Here is an 18,892-nt window from a genome sequence, read left to right as displayed (position 1 = left end):
GTTCTTCAGTGCTGTGATCTCTTGATAGTTTTCCATGTTCAGAAGGTTTGGGAAGTTTGGATTTTGCTGCATGGGGCTGGCTTTGCAAAGGTGAGCCGGGTATCAGAGATGCACTGAGCAGCTACAGTCTGGTTGTTGGACTTGACACTGGTCTCTGTGGTTGTTTTGGGATACTCCAGTGACATCTTCCAGACTCTTGTTGCTTGTCCTATACCATCCTACTGATGCTAGGATTAGGGGTAATTTGTAATGCATGTGTTCCCTTTAATGGAAATCATAAATCACAGAGGGTCTGAGAGAAATATAGAGCCTGATTGCCCTGCTGTGTTTTACCTGGTCCTTTTCTTTGCCTCACAGTGCTTTCTGGGTAGTCACATACTTTCTTTTCCCATGGATAGACATGGAATCCATCTTTCTTCTTGTTAGTGTAGGGGGTTGCTTTGCTTGTTTGTTTTCAAGCAGCTACAGCAAAAGGATTTATAACAATTTGAAATTCTCAATGGCAGAATCCGCTGCTGTTAGCGGAGGAGCTTCAGGACAGATGCACTACTTGAAAGTATTTTCAGTGACTTCTTGAAAATTAGTGAGATATCAGGGGCTGGAAACAGGACCCTGCTGTTTGCAGAACACTTGGTGCTCGTCCTTGCTGGGAAGCTGTTGAAGTGGCGAGAGCCGGCGGGGTTTTTGACTCCTGTGTGATGTTGGAAGGACACAGAGTAGCCTCAAGGTGCTGCTGTCCCTTTAAAACCCTCCTTTTGTCTGTTGACTCAGTGATTTACAGTAAAACATAATTTCATTTCTCTCAGCTAATTCCAAACTCCTCCTTTCCAAACTCCTGATCTCTTGACACAGCCGAAGGCATCGGTGGCAGAGCAGAGCCCGGATTTGGGAGCTGGCGGTGCTGCACCGCTATTCCCGCAGCCGCCGGGTGCTTCTCCCCGTGCCTCTGGAGCCTGCCATTGTGCTGGGAAGTGGAGCAGGTAACCACTTCATCAGTCTGAGATTCCATTCTCGTGGAGCACGGAGGTTCATTATACTCACTTTATCAGCAGTGCGCTTTACTGCCGAATCCATGAGAGATATTCATGTGAAACATGAGCAGAGAGAGAGGCATTGCATCTTTTCATTAATAAGCCCTCTTCTGGGATCCGGCATTAGTGAGATTCAGCGGATCATAGAGCACAGGGGTATCATTTTTACATGATTACTCTAAATTCTTAAACCAGAGGCTTAAGAGAGAGGCTTCTCACAAAGGCAGCCGTGGGAATTGTTAAATGATTGGCACAGCACTTACGATGGGCTGAACCACTGTGGGTACCTCCAGTCATGGGGGGTACCAGCAGGCATTTTATTACCTGCCACCGAGGGAAAAGTGGAGGAGAGAGAGTGTATCAGAGAGAGGAAGACGTGCTAACCCTGCAAAATATCTCTGTAGTTCTGTCTCTCCTCCTGGAAAAAACTCTTGCCATAATCCTGATGCAGTGCATCATCCCACCACACAGGCTGAGCCCTTCCCTTCCCTTCCCTTCCCTTCCCTTCCCTTCCCTTCCCTTCCCTTCCCTTCCCTTCCCTTCCCTTCCCTTCCCTTCCCTATGCTTATTTTAAACCTGTTTGATTCCACCTTCATTAGTATGGCTACTGAAATAATCCCCTTGTACCCTCCACCCCCAAATAATTCATTTTTGGCTGGGCAGAGGCTCAGTTAATTCCACCAGACTTCTGAGATCCATTGCCCACGCACAGGAACCCTTGTGTGGCTCACAGCAAGGATGCCCAGGCAGCAAACCTCTGCTGGGTTGGGAGGTGGGTGGCATTTACAGCAGACAGAGGCATCTGTGGGTTCTGGAGACCCACATTGTCTTTTTGAGGTCACAACGTGTAATTCCATCCAAAATTCCTGCACAGCATTCCCTCTGCCCTGGCTGCTCAGTCCCACCCCTCCAGGCTGCCTGCAAACTAAAATCAGGAACTTGATGTGGCTGAAATAAAAACTCTGTTGTTTGGGGTTTTTTTCTTCCTGGATTAGTTTTCAGATGGATAAATTCCTCAGTCAGTTCCAAAATACAGATGCACAAATGCTTATCCCAGCGTGAGGAAAGGGACCCCACAGGGACCAAAGGGACTGGGCAGCTTCTGTCACTGACAGCCAGAAGGGTTGGCTGAGCTCTGGCTTCCAGTCTCCGTTTGCCAAAGGGAGATAATAGTAATTCCTTATTTCCTTACTTCTTCTGTTAAGGAGAAGAGGCTGCATTTGCCACATGTTTGCATTTGTCCATGGAGCTGGATCTTAGAGCAGGCATCAAACAGCAGTGACTGCCAGAGCCTTCCCAAGGTGTCCTTCACTCTGGAAGGCAAAGGCACCACTGCTCCCTTTGCATTTCCTTGGGGAGTGTTAGCAGGAAAATCCTTCCTCATCTATTTCTCCAACATCTTGAAGTCCAGCAGCAAAAACCTTCAGCTTCCCAGTGATCCTGATCCCGATTGCTAATAGGGATTGTTTTGAGTTTTGAAGTTTAAAAGAGGTGAGAGGAGAAGGAGGAGGTGAAGGAAAAGGAGAAGGCCAGAATAGACCTATGAAACCAAGAATCCATACTAGAGATTTCTGAGGTATCCTGCCATAAACTGTTTTCAGCCCTGGTGCAAATCCATCAATTTTCAGGTTTTTAGTTTCAATTGATTTTAGGCCGAGATGTTCCTCTTTCAGAAGATTTTTTTCAATCTTGTGCTTTTCTACAAGTCTGAAAAGAAAAAGAAAAACAAGAACCAAGAAGGCGAGGTCATATGGGGGGCTGAAAAATCCAGATCAAACAGCAAAGAACACCCGATTAGAAGCCAACACATTTCTCTTTTCAGTATCTCTGAAATTGTTTGGCAGACTTAATTAGAAACAGGTGCAAGCTATAATATTTATTGCAACAATGCATCATTTTTGTCTGTTTCCAAGGTCATTGTTCCAGCCAATGGGAAGCCAGCAACCCACAGGGAGTATAACTTAGTCTATATGGGTAAAATGTGAATTCCTTAACCCTTTATCTAATGGAATGAAATACAACATTGCACAAAGAGCAACGCTGGCAAAACAGAAAATCCTGTGAGGAATCTGCCATGATAACAGGTTCCAGTGGAGTAAGTGACATCACCAGCTGAGCTAATAGGGAGCCTTAGGTAAAATGGAGTGGGTACAGATAAGGAAGGAGAAAAACGCTTTTTTTTTTTTTTGCTACTGCTCTTTCCAAGGCTGGATTTATGTGGAATTGCTGCAGCAGGAGCCCATGATCATGTTACCAAGCTCTGGTCTCACGGGCAGGGCTCAGCTCAGCTTAGCAATGGATTCCTTTGGCTACATCTGAATCCAGAGGGATGGGCTGGGCTGCCCTGGGTTGTGGATGCTCCTGCACTGAGACACCCACAGCAGCCTTTGTGCTGCCAGGTGAGTGTTCTGGGGCTTTCCAGTGAGAGAAGCCTGGGAAAGCTTCCTGCCTGTCCTGCAGCAGCTTTAGAGAGACAAGGTCCATGTGCTTCTCTCCATCTGAGGAAGTGGCCCAAGCAGGATTTCTCCTGGTCCCACAGTGATTCCAGTGGTTAACAGTGCCCTTAGTTGTGAAAAAAAGCCCCATTTTCAAAGCCTCCACTTAATTCCCTCTTGTGAGTTTTTCTCAATAATCTTTGCATGACTTCTTTGTGCTTTTGTGCTCGTTTGGGAGTCAGGATCTTCTTTTAAACTCTATTTTATTCCTTTTAAATGTGACAAATATAAACACGGAAGCAAAGCAGCTCACGTTAATAGTAGAGATGTGTGAAATCATGGTATTTTAGCCTTTTTGCAAGAGCTGCAGGAAGTTGCCAATAGTTTTTGCAGACAGAAACTATTCTTTTCACCTTCAAATCATCACACAGCATAAAATCTGTGGGTATTTTTGTGTCTTTGAATAGATGCTAAAGGTAGTGAGGAAATACAGACTCTCTCTTGAGAATTTCCACACCCTGGGTCCTCATTTGTTCTTTTGCCACCCACAGCTCCCTCAGAGACACCTTAAGTCACCACCAGCACCCAGATCACCTGTCCTATGTCTGTAATTAATTACCAATGTTCTGTGTGATCCCAGGAACCACTCTTGAGAGAGTATCATCTGTCCATTAAATGCAGAAGTAACATAATCCAAACACATCCTATTTGATGGATTTGGGATTGAATGCTGAGTGAATGTTTAGGGAGAGACAGACCCTGCAGTCATTTTTAGAGAGCTCAGTAGAAGAAATTATTCTCTTTAGAGAGGACTTCTCCTCCCCAGCACCCCCAGAAATTTCCCAGCACTAAATTCTTGGGAAGTTCAGACCTAGCTGGAAACTTTGCAGCTCAGCTTCCTTTGCTGATTTGTTCCCTTTGGTGATTTTACTCTCTCACACTTTTCAACTGAGCCTGGCTCCTGGCTTGCAAATCCTTTTAGTGGTGGGCTGGTGCTCTTGTGCATCATCCTGTGCACCACAGCTTTGCTTAGGTAATCTGATTCCTGAAGAATTTGTGAAATCCCCTTCTCTGTCTCTCCTCCTTGCCAGGGGCAGAGGGCTCCTGCAGGGCTGCTCTGAACCTGGGAATCTGTCACCTCCTACAAGTTCAGGCTCCTGCCAGTGTGTCCCAGGTGTGTGCAAGGAAGAGCAGAAGGGAAACAAGGAGATTGTCCCTGTCCAAGGCCTGCTGGGATGGCAGCTGACATCCCTGGGCCAGGGAGCAAGGAGGGGAGGGCATTGGACAGGTGTTTCAAGCCTGTGCTAGCACAGCCCTGCAGGAGAGTCTAACATGAGTAAATCTGTGGGATATGGAGGAGCAGGAGGGGCTTCTGCAACATGTGAAAGAACCAGCACTCTTGGGACTTGTAGGAGCACTGGGAAGATGGAATAGTAATCCTGACAGGCTCTGGTCATCTGCGCTGTTCTGCTTTGTGTCCTGTGTGCTAAGCCATGCCAGGGTTGTCTTTTACTGGGAATCAGGCAGCTCAAGTTACAGGTGAACGCTTCAGTCTTGGGACATTTCTGCATTGTACTTAACTGAATAATTCCTTTCTTTCTTTTTTTTTTTTTTTTTTTTTTTTTGGCTCATTGATCAAGCTGCTTTTGAGAAAAGTGATACTTTGCATATCTGGCTAAGTGCTGTTAACAGCCTCTGCCTGCGGTTTGTTAAAATTAAAAAAAAAAAAAAGAAAAAGAAGAAAAAAAAAGAAGTGTGATCTTGCTGGAGAAGTAATTTGCTTCTCTCCAACCAATGATGGCTTGCACTTTATGCAAATTGGTATCTAGGGACAACAAATCCCATTTAATACATATGCATAGTTCATAAAAAAAACGACGTGAGAGAAAGAGAAAAAAGATAAAGCAACGAGTCAGCAAAAGAACAGGTTCCGAAGAAATTTATTGTCCCAAATTGGACATTTGTAACAGATGATGTGAACAAGTGTTAACTTTGTTTTCAGCAGCTCTTCACGTACATTCACTAGACATCACACAGATTATGTTTTAAGGATCTGAACTGTAATAAAAAAAAGTGTCTGTGGGCTTTGGAGTGTTGTGTTCCATATGGTCGGGGAAGTGCGGAGTTATTGCGACAAGCATCTTGTGCAGCTCATTACGTGCGGCGGTGTGAGCTGCGATGGCTGCGCATCGCTATAGGGTACGTACATGACATCCCACAGTCAGCAGATAGCAACTGGAAATGAAAGATATGAAGGCACAGAGTACAGCTTCAGGGAACATGTTAGACAAAACATCTGCTGGTATCAGAAAGCTGCATTATCAGATCATTGTGGCCATGAATTTTTTATAAAGACTTTTTTTTTTCTTTTTTTTTCTTTTTTTTTTTTTTTTTAAAGCTGCAACTTTGAAAGTGACATTTTGCGAGAAAGTTTTTGATTGAAGTGTGATGTCAGGAGAAAGGCCAGTCTAGTTTATTATCTGTGTAAGAGCCAGCGTTGGCAGCGTGAATCAGCTCCTTTCTCCGAGCAGTTGAGCTGGCCATTCATGTACTACAAGGGCTGCTCCCCTCTGATCTCACGGCTGATAAAACCTCGGCCCGGGTTACAGGTTGTAGCTTCAGTACCAAGGAGTTTGCAAAGTTTTTGTTGCTGTGGCGTGGCTGGGGGCTGCTGAACAGAAATCACCCAAGAGGCAGAACCTTTCTGTTGATAGGGAGGAGCACAGAATGTTTCACACGTGCAGAGCACAGAGAGGAGAGCTCAGCATCCTCAGCTCGTTCCCCCCGAGCAGGACCTGCGCAGCCTCCGGGTGCTCTGTCACCACTGCAGCGCTGAGCATCAGCCACTCTGCCAGGGATGGCCACAGTTAAAAAGTCAAAATCTTCCCCCAGGCTGTTCCTTGGAGGCGTTGCCGTGAGCTGTGGACACCGCCTTGCTCAGAGGGGCCTCCCACCTCCTTAGCATTCCTGGCGGTGCCGAGGGCAGTGTGATGGCACGAAATGTATGTGCATAGTGTAACTATTTACGTTAACCGGACAGGCATTTTCCATCCTTTCACCTCTCCTGACCCAGCTGGGAATTTTCCTGCAGCAACAGGTACCAGTGGAAAACCTTTCTCTGGCTGACCTGCAGATGTTCTCTCTCTCTGTCCAAAAGTGAGCAGACTGTTCTGTGCTGATTCACAAAGTTGCCTCAGAGAAAAGACCAAATTTACCCTGAATTTTGGGTCGTCCTTGGTCTTTTTCCTGTTTGTGTGTAACAGAGTGTGGGAGACTGGAGGGACATGTCTAAAAGCATTCTGACTTAAGAAAGAATTTAGTTGTCACAGTATTTTTTAATGCAGTGCCATTAATTAATGTAATGGGGCTGCAGAGAAAGCCAGGGGTGGTTTGTCCCCCATCACTGGTACTCAGGGAGCCTGGACGTCAGGGATTTTTCTGGCCTGACCTGTTGCTGAGCAAGGCAATCCTCTGCTGGAGGATTGGGCTGTTGAGAGGAATGGTGTTCCCAGGGATGAAACCCACCCCAGCCATGGCTGGAACAGCATTTTCCCAACTGCTGCCTTGGAGAAGCAGCAAAGCCCAGCAGGTGTTTGGGACATGCAGACCTAGCCTTGGCTGTGCCACTTACCCACACAGGAGCTACATCAGGAAGGTAATTCAGTGTTCTCACCATGGTATAAAAATAGCCTTAATGGGTTTTTGTGATTGCTTCCTTGGGAGGAGAGACTTTTAGAAAATGCTAAAGGATGTATTTAATGAAAAAGAAGCAGATCAAAGCCGAATAGTTTTTCCTCTTTTGTTGTTCGGTTTTTGTTTGTTTGTTTGTTTGAAAGAACCAGTTTAATTAGAGTTTGGAGGTTTATTATGAGTGGAAATTTTGATTTTACACTTGATCATAGATGTGGAAATAAAAAGCTGAATGTGGATCTGCATGTCCCAGGGGCCTCTCTGCCAGACTGGCTTGTATCCATGAGTCCAGGTGAGAAGCTCCCAAAGCATGGGATGCTCTACTTGGAAGGGGATGAGGAGTAGAGCTGGCTTTACCTGAATCCTGGTCATGAGGACATTGTTATAGCTATGAAAATGTGCATCAGAGGCTCTCACATTTGTAATGTTCTTTAGTGTGCGGAGTGCAGAGCTCTTTTATCTGGAACTGTTTCTGTCCTGGCTGCAAGAAGCCCAAGGAAGAGCCTCCACTGGGCTCGGGCACTGCTCAGCTGGGGCCTTTGCTGGGCAAGCTCATCTGCCCACACTGGAGAGGTTTCCCTCTGTGCCAGCATCCTCGTATGTCACATGCCACATCCCTGTGTGTCTGGAGTTAGCAGTGTGGCAGTGCCACACAAAATGAGACATCAACCCAATTTCTTCTTAACTGCTGTTGTGTGCAGTGACCCCGCACTGAGCCAGGCTGGGCCTGCAGTCCGTCCTGGCTGTGCCACTATGAGTGCAAAGCCTCAGAAATGTGGAGCTTCCTGTCTGGGCAGGTACTGATTCATCTGCAAGCCAACAATTCCACATGGACTAATGGGGCTGTGCTGGGCAGAACCATGGGTTTCTTTGCAGAGCCTGGCATGTGCACATAGAGTCCAACCCCTCCCCTTTTTACACCTTCACTTTTAGTTTGAAAGATTTCCTTGGATATTCTTCAGCTTTTCCTCATCTCTGTCAGCTCTCCCTGGTAGCAAAACTATTTCTGAGCAGGTTAGTGATGGAACAGACATGACTCCATACAGAGCATGTCTGTGTATGTGTGTATATATATATATTTACAGATGTGCGTATATGTATGCAAATTTGGCAATGCACAGAATAATTCTGCCCCACTTACAGATGGCTTTAATCTGGGAGCAGGCAGAGGGGGCACAGAGCAGGCCCTGCCATGCAGCAGGAGTGTGGAAGGATATATGGACACACAGCTAACGAGAAGGGAAGGGAAGTGGCTGGAGGCTGAAGGGATATAATGGGTCCCCAATGTGGCAAGCACATATGCTGCCACACAGCAAATGCAAAGTGCCACCACCAGTGACAAGGGGATTGCACCTAAGGAAAACAGCTGTGCCCAGTGCCCAAACCCAGTCAGCCTCCCGACCCTGCGTGTCCCTGCTCTGATGTGGATTAAACTGGTCAGGTCTGGGAGCCTCTCTGAGTGTGCCTTGCGCTGCAATAATGGCTCAGTAAATCTCTGAATACCTCTTGCACGGCGGCCTCTTTTGCATTTGCAATCTTGCATTTGTGGGATTGTTTTATTTTGTTTTATCTTAATTTATTCTGCTGCACTCGGCATGGCGGGAGAGCTTTGATTATCTGTGTAGATCATTGCATGGTTTAGTGCAGTTCTGTGTTACAAACCCTCCCACATAACCCTGCTATTTGTTCATAATTTTTCTATTTTGAAGAAACATCCTTTGACACCTGAGCTGGATCTGCTTTTCTTAGGCATAAATATAATTGTCCCTGGTGAAGAGCATCTACCTGACTGGTCCCATCCCCTCTGTATATATTTGAATATATAAAATATTAATAAATGATGCCAAATGTTTAATCATATCCGTTTGACTCTACAAGGCTCGGTATATGTAGGCTTTCCTGTTAACTGCCTCTGTGATATCTACATACTGCTGATTTGTTGTTGAGCTGGAGTTTTTAAAGCAAAATAAAACTGAGGTTTGCAGTTTGATTTGAATTAATCAGGTCTGATTAGACAGGAACACATCAGGCTGTTCTGGAAATCCCTGAATCTCTCTAATTCAATTTCATGTGTTATTCAAAAAGAAATAGTTCATAGCTTAAGCAAAAGTGCTATTTATTTAACACTGTTTTTTTCAGAGTGCTAAATCTTATGGAGGGGGGCATCGTGACGATGTTCAGGGTGTAGGAAAGAAAGCATTTTGTTTTATGAAAATACAGATATTTTAGAATGGAGTCACCTGCTGGTAGATCTCATAAATGTACATAAAAGGATGCTCCCTAATATTATTAGTTTGGTTTTTTTCTTCCCATCACCCTGGCTGTCCATCTAGGAAGCTTTGATAGCTGGAGCCACAAAACCAGAAGACTGTATTTAGTTTAATAAGCCAATTTAAAGAGAAAGGTTGGAATTATGTATGGCAGAGGACAATTATGCAAACTAAATGATTCTTCAATTAGTAATGAGATCCATGAAAGGCAAAGGAGACAGGATGCTCCTGTGAGAAGGAGAGGGCTCCTGGTCCCCACCACGGCGTGGAGGGACAGGAGAGGGGCAGGGGCAGCTCCCAGACAGACCTGGAGGGGCTCTGCTCGGGGCATCTCTCCAGGGGAAGCCTCGGAGAGTGGGAGTTGGGCATTCCTGGACAGGTTTCTCTGGGATGCTCTCCATCTCCCAGAGTTCTGGGGCAGGGTGAGCCCCTCTCCGGCCCACACTGAGGACGGGGAGGTCACAATCCCAACCCACTCTTCCCTTCCTGCCCTCGGGACGGACGCAGCCCCCGCTCCGGAGCCACCAGTTCGGCCTTCCCCAAGGAGCTCTGGTCCCTCTTTTCCGTGCCTGGCCGAGGCCTGAGTTAGAGATGGTGAAGAGCCAACAGTTCGCAGCCTGAAGCAGCGGCAGGAGCGCCGGGAGAAGGGGAAGCAGCGATTATCGGGAGTGATTGTTCGGGAGGGCAATAGTGGGAGGTGCTGTAAGTGACAGGGATTCACTACGGGACGCAAATCACTTAAGGCAAAGCCATTAGGATCAATTTAAAATACCAAAGAGGGAGGCTAAAGTGACAATAGCATATTTTAATTGAAATCACAAATATCATTCTGGCTTAAAAGACCAGGCAGAGTTACTCTATCTGAACACAGGAAAAACTTTTCCTTTTTTAATTAAAAAAAACAAAGCAAAGATCAAAATGGAACTATGTTTTGCTTTTTTTTTTTTCAAAAAGTTCTTAAACCCATCTACACATATATATATATTTCTAACGTTCTCTTTTCTCTTGACTTGATGGTCGTATTATAAATGGAATTAACTACATCACTAATGCTTTAAATTTGATTTTAATAGAGCCTAGGGCTGAAGCATGGAATCAGCACATTAAAAGAAGAACACAGTTACAGGGACAATAAATAGCATGTCCAGATAAACACTTTGATCTGTGTGTTAGTTTTCTTTATTGAGCTGAGTAGCCCATGTGCAGAGACTGGGGTTTTTACAGATATTTTTCCAAAGCTGAAGTCCACATGATGAGATTGTTACTGGTTTTGGCAGCAGCAATGTGAACCTGGTAAAAGAGCCTGGCATGGGAATCCACCGAGTCCTGACATATCCCATTTGCCCCGAACCCTTTGATTTCTGCTCACAGAATCTGACATGTGTTGGGCATTGACCTTGCTCTTTTAAATAAGCTTGTTTTAGAAGACCTCTGCAGAACGCTGTGTGTTTGGCCTCGATGTAAGCTGTTAGGGAAATGTAGTACAAACACAGAAGTTGTATGTTTTGAATGCCAGAGATGTTAAGCAGCAGAGCAGTTGGTAAAAGCTGTACTTCTGACTGCTTTCTGTGCTCTCAACACGTGTCCTGAAAGAAAAGAAAAATTATTTATCCTGCTTTCGTGTGAAGGTTGTTATTCATTTATTTTTAGCAGGAAGTTCGGACCAGACTGCTTTTTCAGTCCTACATATTCCAACTTGGGCTCTCACACACTCAGTGGAGCAAAAGCAGCTCTTTTGAAAAGTGACTCTTGGGGATGTCCTGGCTCAGTGTCTCAGTGCCCTGTAGAATCACCCCTGGAAATGTGTCTGCAGAGAGGTGCTCAGGTACAGGAGTGACTTCTCCTTCTGGAGCAGCACCCTCACCCTGCATTCCAGGAAGGGCTGTAACCTTCAGTGGAGATCTGGTTTCCATTCATTACAGGGGAGCAGCTGGGCTGGAAGTTCAGCCCAAGAGCTGCAATCTTGCCAATGCCAGCAAGGAAACAAATCACTGGGCCCCAACATGGCAACACACATGGGAGAGGGATTGGAAGTACCTTTAAGAAACAGGTACAAAAAATGTCCCTCATTCAGCCGCTCTCTGCTCAAGCCACTGGAAAGCTACCAACCCCAGAAACAGCAAAAGCAGAAGAAAACTTGGAAACACCTGGGATGTTGATGTGGTGCCCACACTCCTGCACCCTTGCCTTGGGCTTTGAGCTCTGGAGCCTGGAAATTCAGTTAGCTGGGCAATATGTTCCCAGAAAGGGTTGCTGAATCTCGCCATGCCTGAGGAAGTGGCAGTAATATTCTACAAAAAGGAAAGCAGGCATCCACTCACCAAAATAAATGTAAATTTCAATTTGTGGCCATGTGCAGCTCTTCAGGACAAAACCTGGCTCGGTGTGGAGCAAGGAAAGGCAGCTGAGCTGTGCCAGGACATTGATAACTGTGTTCCATGGCTCTGAGCACTCGGCTCAGTTGGCTTCCCAAGCCCCCAGGATGGCCATGGAGACTCACCTCTGGCACTGGGGTGAAAGGCTGTGAGTGTTTCAGGGAGCATTTCCTTGGCTAAAGGACTCGGGAATGGATTTCCCCCTCTCTCTGCAAAGCCTCCTCCCTGATTCAGCAGCGGCACAGGGAAGCCCTCCTGGCCCATGAATAATTCATCTCCAGCAGTGTGTGCAGGGGTTCAGAGCCTGACCCAGACGATTTTTTAGGGAAATAAGTGAGCATCCTGCCATCAGTGCCAGTGCTGGTGGCTGCTCCATGGAGGATGGGCTGGAGCGGTGCCATCAGTCAGCAGGAGGGATGGCAGAGCTGCTGCCCCTCCTGCAAAGGGAAAATTCCCTGAAATTCCCTTCACTGGCACTCACAGGCTCATTTTGCCAGGGAAGTGGCTTTTATTTGTTGTGAGTTCTTCATACAGAACAAAACCTAAGTAATGTAACATATTCTGGGCTCTGAGCAGATAAAAATTGAAAGGGCCGGGGTGTTTGTGCGAGTGGAATGATTGTGACAAGCACCACATGGGGTCCCCAAGGATGCTGTCTGGGGACTCGATTCCCCATAAAATGATGAAAGACTCTGATGTAATGGTGCTCTGTGAAACAATTTGAACATAAATGCTACTTTCTGTCCCATTAGCAAATGACTGCCATTGTACCAGGATTTTTTTTATTTTTTGGTATGTGTTTTGAGCACACAGAGACCAAAAACTTGCATTGTGATAGTGCTGCAGGAAGATTTAAAGGTTGTGGTGGACTAAAAATTGAAATGCAAATCACACTTTCCCACAACCTCCTGCTGAGGCCCAAATTTTTATAGATCAGGTCATGCAGTCCTGATGAAGAATCAGTGATCTGCCTTTCCTGGGACTCACAGATTAGTTGCAGTCCAAGGTATCATTTCCTTACAACAGAACTGTAACTTACCAAGTGAAAAGTTTGTCACTGAAGACAGTCTCCTGCTCTTACATTAATTTTTCCAGCTGCAGTGCCACTAAGGATCCTTTCCCAGACAATGCAAACACACACATCACAGCTCCCCACTCTGCAACATGCTCTCACTGAATATAAACACACTGTATATATTGATCCTCTCCTTCTTGCTTTTTTTCTTCCCCAGCATGCAGGTGGTAAAACACTGACTGCCATGAACTTCATCAGGAAAAAAAAAAAAAAAAAGAAGAAAAAGCTGTGGTTTGGAAGCAGCTGGATGGCAAACTGCAGGCTGGGAATGTGGCTGCCAAAACCACCACAAGGAGAGTGGGGCATAGAGGCATTTGTGGAGCATTCTGTTTGCTAATTGCTCATGGAATTTCAGGTAAGGAACATCCAATGTGATTTGTTATAATAGGGAGTGGCCTGGGTTTTGCTTTCCAGGGTGGCTTTTTTCCATCATTATTATTTTTATTGCTATCATTGCAAATGCCCAGCTCTCTGGCTGGGAGCACAGTTCACAGAGGGGCTGTGGGGCAGCACAGGGCATTTTTAGCCATGCACATGCCAGGCAGTAGCAGCACATATCTCCAGGCCCTGCTGTGTCCCAGGGCAGGATCTGTTCCTGGCTATGAGAGGACAGATCCCTCTCAGTGCTTCACCTCTCCAAACACAGGAATCTGCTGGGGGTTCCCAAGTGCTGCTGGTGGGCTCAGTCTGTAACAGTTTTGAGCTGGTTCTCTGTGCCCTGAACCGCTGAGGATTCCCAGGAACCTTTCTGGTCACTCCTTTCCCTTCCAGCTATTTAGAGGCTCCTTCTACACAAAAATGTGCTGGAAATTACCACCAGCAGTGCATCTCTGGTTTGCATCTGGTTGCCATCCTGCAACTTTAACCAGTCCTACAACTTATTGCTAATTAGCTCCCAGCTAATGGTGATCCCTGCCAGTGCTGCAGCGATCCAGAGTCCGTGGGCATTAACGAGAATTAGCATTTGTTGAGGGCCATGGTGGGAGCTGCCTGTCTGCAGCATTTCAGGGGTCCCAGTTGCTGGAATGTTTGATTGCCTCCTCCACTAATTAGCACTGACACTGAGCAAGTTTTTCAGAGGTCTCACTTGGCTGTGCAGAGACCAAAGACACACTGGGCTCTGTCTCTGGTGAGCAGAAGCCAATAATAATGCATTCCCCCATAATAATATATTCCCCAATAATAATGTATTCCCCAATAACAATGTATTCCCCAATAACAATGTATTCCCCAATAATAATGCATTCCCCAATTATAATGCATTCCCCAATAATAATGTATTCCCCAATAGTAATGTATTTCCCTGCTTCTCTCCACTCCCCTGGCACAGGTAAGAGTGCCAAGGGATGGAGTTAGTGGCTGTGCTGGGGCATTTTCCCCTGCTTTGTTGTCCTGCATGAAATGCTCTTTCACTACTTTTTTAATGTGTAGAGAACAATTTAAACATTTTAACTTGAAGTCTATTGCCTCCTTGGTCTGGGAATATGATGGTAGTTAAAATGCTTCAGGAATCTGACACACCAGCAGTGAGTAACTCTGGTGGGCCCTTCCATGCCTGTTTAAAAGAGGGTGCATAATCAGAATTAAAGCACAGGGAATACAGAGAAATACAGGCCCCTTGTAGCCCTTGAGGGGTGCATGAGCACGTGGCTGGTGCTTGTTTAGGAGCACCCACTGCCAGTTTGGAAGCACAAGTGCTGGGCAATGTCGCTGTGTCCCAGGTCCGTTTCCCCAGCGCGCTCTGCGGGGAGAGGCACGCGCGGCACATCCCGCCCGCGGCTCCTACCGGCCTGGGCTGCAAAAGGAGCAGCAAAAGGAGATTTTTCCATGTGCTACTGTGCAGAGGAAGCTGCTCTCACCCTCACCCTGAGGAAGATGAGCTCTAGGAATAAGCAAGGGACTTTTTTTATAGCTCGGGGCCCAGGAGGGGAAGCAGTGGTCATGAGCAGAGGCTGGAACTCGGCTTGTTAAGTAAATCTCAGGCTGTGCTGGTTTTAATTTATTTTTTGTTTTATGTGCAGGAGACTGGGCCTTGCAGGCCTGGCTAATATCAAAGCCTGGGGTTTTGTAGATTTTTAATCAAGGTCCACTTTGGGGGGTTCTGCTTTCAGGGCTTGCGGACGTGTAGGATTTTTTTGTCATGTTTTTCATTTTTTCTTGCTGCAGTGTCTGGATTTCTTTAGTTCAACTTTTCCATTCTTCAGACTTGAGCCAAGTGAGTGATTTCAAATTACCCAGCACTTTCCCTATATGGTTTTTTTTGGTTGTTGTTTGGGGTTTTTTTGGTTTGGGATATTTCTTTTTTTCTTCTGAAGCAGACTTGCAGTCCAGTTTCTCTGAAAATCACAGATGGCATTGCAATCCTACCCCATTGCCTCTCAATAATTTGGCATTCTTTGCACTGTCTGAATAGTTTATTGTTCATCAAATCTGTATGAAAGGAATTTTATATATATTTTTTGTTTGTTTCGTCCCTCTGCTGGCAGGAAAAGTAAATCCCAAAGTATTTCAGCAGGTGCTATTAATATGCAAATAATGGAGAGTACACTGGGTCTAATAGACCTCCCAACTACATGGGAGGTGTCGCTGTTGGAGCAAATTAGCTTTCTGTAATTTGCATGCTTTTCACAGCCTCCTGGGATTATATTTTAGATCAGAGACAATAAAAGCATATGCTGTTAGTTTTAAATGTAACTAATTTTAGACTTTGAAACCATTTTAACCTAACTTCTCAGTGTTAAACTGTTATTTGCACAGAAACTTTCCACAGAGCTTGTAATTTGCACAGCCTTTCTGTTCCCCCATCAACTGCTCCATCTCTCTTTCCAGGTTGAAAGAGAAGAAGGGAATCTACCAGGTGGCTGCATCTTGAAAAACAGGTATTTCTCACAAAATCCAGATTGTCCTAGCTTGTTTCTGAGTCTGCATTCAGATCCTGATGGGGTCTAGATTGAGCTTTTTATGTCAAACTTCTTCCCTCCCATTTGGCATCTCCGTATGGTGTAAATCCATCCCAGAAGGATGCTGTGGCCCCTGCTGGCTGCTCACGGAGGGAAGAGGCTGCTCCTACCATCAGAAAATCTTCTTTGCTCACCCAGCAAAGCAGAGTCCCTGAGCTGCTGTGGCACTAATGCCCAGTGTGGCTGTGCCTGCTGAGAGTCTGTTGGGAAACTCTGTTTGGAACAAATGGGAAGAAAAGCAGGGATTTCACAGCAGGCTCAGTCTGTAGAGTCACATATTACTGACTTGAACTGGCACATTGTCAATGGCACTTCCCAGTTGGTATTGACAGCAGAAATGCCACTGTTGATGCCTGTGCTTTGGGCCAATGGGAATGTTGGGGCCCATGGAGCTGTGTCTGTGATCCTGGTGCTGCCATGGCTGCTTCATGCTGGACTGGCCAGGTGGTGACCCAGGGCAGCCACTGCAGCCACTGCCCTTTGTCCCCATCCTGCCCCTGTGGAGCTGGCAGGACCCAATTTCTGCTGCATGGAAGGAGGGCTGGGAGGGCTGTGAGAGGAGGGGCAGACAGAGCTGTCAGTGTGGGCAAGGTGCAGAGGCAGCCCCTGTGTTTTGTCCTAGTGCCCAAGGGTGGGATTTGGGAGCTCCCTGTGGCACAGCTGCTCCATTGCCCATAGATCTCTGTGCAGGGTGTCCAGATCACTGGGGCTTGTGGGGTGGTGGCCATCCTTTACTCCAGGGGGGACAGAGCTCAGACGTGTGGAGGAGATGGCAGCCAGGTGGATCAAGTGAACGTTATCAAATTTATTTCTGCCATGGGAAAGGTGAGTGTGGCATGAGAGAGTGAGTCTGAGAGGGGTCCCTTGAGACAAGAAACTCTTGGGATGCAGCTTTGGCCCTACAGCACTGTGTGGTGAGACTCATCTGAATTCCTGGGGCCACAACTTTGCCATCAATGTTTTTTAGGTGTTTCACACAGGCAATGTATAGAAGCAGTCTGTTTTCCAAGGAGTGCTCTTAAAGCTGGAAAATACTGGGTGCTAATTTTTTTCTCACATCTCACCCTAAATGTTTTCTAGCATTAATACCAGTGACGTCCCACTTCTGCTGCTTTTTATTAATGGGATGTGGCTTGCCTCTTATAAGCCTGGGCACCGGAGTTGGAAGCACTTGCTTTATTTAAAAATGAAAACAAAAAGGAAGAAAAAAGGGCTCTGATTACTCAGGTGTCGACAGAAAAAAACTGCGATGTTGTGCCAGATGGCTGCATTTGTGAAGCAGAGTGTAGTCAGAAGGAAAGTGGAAGGAGACAAGGCAAGTGTACATCAGGAGTGTGAAAACATGACCAAAATACCTTCAGCCTTGTTTCACCAACACTGGATTAGGAGGCAACTGTGGTGAGATGCAAGCAAAGAAAAGCAGAAGGGGACACTGTTTGGAAAACAAAAATGTCTTTCACAAAAGCTTTGAATTAACAGAAATCAGGAGGTTTTGCATTAAATGGGCCAGTGCCTCAGAGCAGTGTGCCAAGTGCCACACGTGGCAGAGTGAAACAGGGATGGCAGCAGGTTGTGTCGGGCCCAGGGTGCACTGGAGCAGGAGGTGCTGCTGCCAGGCACCGCCCAGTGCCCTCCGTGCCCAGGGGCTCCAGCGCTGCCCAGAGCCCGGGAAGGGTTTTCCAGGGATGTGGAGCTGTGCTGGCTCCTCCCTCTGCCCGTGCCCACAGGTGGCACCCGGGAGCCCTCGTGGTGGGGGTCTGGGTTATGTGCACCCCACAGTGGGCACTTGTGCCACCAGCACCGGCTGGTCTGTGCCCCAGGCTGTTTGGACTCGATCCCCACCTCCTGCAGGAGCTTCACTCAACCTCTGCTGCCAGGCCAAAGTCCGTGCCAAGCTTGTAAAAGCCGAGCCCTTGGCAGGCCCATGGGCAGGGGCTTTGTTACCCTTTTATATCCTGAAACAGAGCCTGGGCACTTTCAACTTTGCTTCCATGCTGACACTTTTGGCTGTCACACAGGGAAAAGTTTAGAATAGCTTGATCTCAGATCACAAATCCAAATTTTATTTTTTTTCCATGCTTAAGCATGGAAAGTGCTTAAGCACTCTGCCCAGACTGCTTTGGAGTTCTACCCTCTCTCCTCCTCTGTGGTGTCTCAAGGGAAGAGGAGGCTTTGACGTGGGCACAGAGGGGCCACTCTCAAGATGTGGCCTCTTGTCTCTTAGCCTTGGTTGTCTCTTGGTTTACAAACTTGGTGGTGCTTGGGTTTTGTCACCAGAGTCTGAAATCCTGATGTTCTTAGGCTGCATTTGATGGCAGGAAAATCTGTGGTGCTTTTCACCCAAACCATTTCCACACATCTGTCTCACCTCCCCAACCCCAAAAGTACTTCCCCTGTTCACAGGTACTTTCTAGCAATGAACTTCAGCCAAAGAAACTGAAGGTAGCTTATGTTTCCAACAACAGGTACAGAGAAAGTGGCAGGAACATGGATCTTCCTCTGATCCCTTCTCTGGTACAGCTAAAGCTTGAATGTGAGTTTCATTCTTTTATTTTTATAAAATCTGAATTCCTATACTAACTTTGGATCAAAAGTTTATTCTCCACACCAGGAAGATGTTTTGGGTTTTTTTTTTATTTGCTACAAACTGCATTGTCTTATTTGGGGAGTATGTTCACAATTGAGAAAGAATTGCCTTTATTAACAAATCAAAAGCTTGTGCTGTCAAAACTGAAATCGTTCCACCTTTTTATGTGCAAATTAGAGCTTCTGTCAAACCTTCAGCCATGGTGCATTTAATTTGTGGAAATATAAAAATATCTGGCTTAATATTCAAATATTCTGCATGAGGAAGGAAATAGGAAATATTTGAAGTGATGCATTGCAGTCAAGATTCTAGAAAAATCAGATTTGAAAGAAATAAAGTTGTGCTTTAGCAAAATTTATTTTCCCTACTTCTGGCAGAGTTCAGAGCAGTCCTTAGAAGTGTGTTGAAGTTATACAGGTGTCTGAATATCTGGTTGGATCATGGTCTTTGGGAGTGAACCAAGCTAAAT

At 46.2% G+C, this 18,892-nt stretch overlaps 1 long non-coding RNA gene across 4 annotated transcripts in view; it reads left to right on the top strand.

Annotated features, from left to right (window-relative positions):
- Nucleotides 1–18,892, top strand: part of LOC139598555 (uncharacterized) — a 436,125-nt gene that overhangs the window by 399,109 nt on the left and 18,124 nt on the right. For 2 of the 4 annotated variants that reach the window (XR_011681953.1, XR_011681949.1), the window contains exons 5-8: nucleotides 13,034–13,231; nucleotides 15,043–15,091; nucleotides 15,706–15,755; nucleotides 18,302–18,369. This is a non-coding gene — a long non-coding RNA (uncharacterized lncRNA). The remainder of the gene's footprint in view (nucleotides 1–13,033; nucleotides 13,232–15,042; nucleotides 15,092–15,705; nucleotides 15,756–18,301; nucleotides 18,370–18,892) is intronic. The other 2 variants (XR_011681965.1, XR_011681960.1) reach the window with 2 other exon arrangements.

Source organism: Agelaius tricolor, unplaced genomic scaffold (assembly GCF_023055355.1).
Source record: "Agelaius tricolor isolate 1412-34295 unplaced genomic scaffold, bAgeTri1.0.p SCAF_1, whole genome shotgun sequence".
Classification (NCBI taxonomy): domain Eukaryota; kingdom Metazoa; phylum Chordata; class Aves; order Passeriformes; family Icteridae; genus Agelaius; species Agelaius tricolor.
This window is presented reverse-complemented; position numbering and strand designations above follow the sequence as displayed.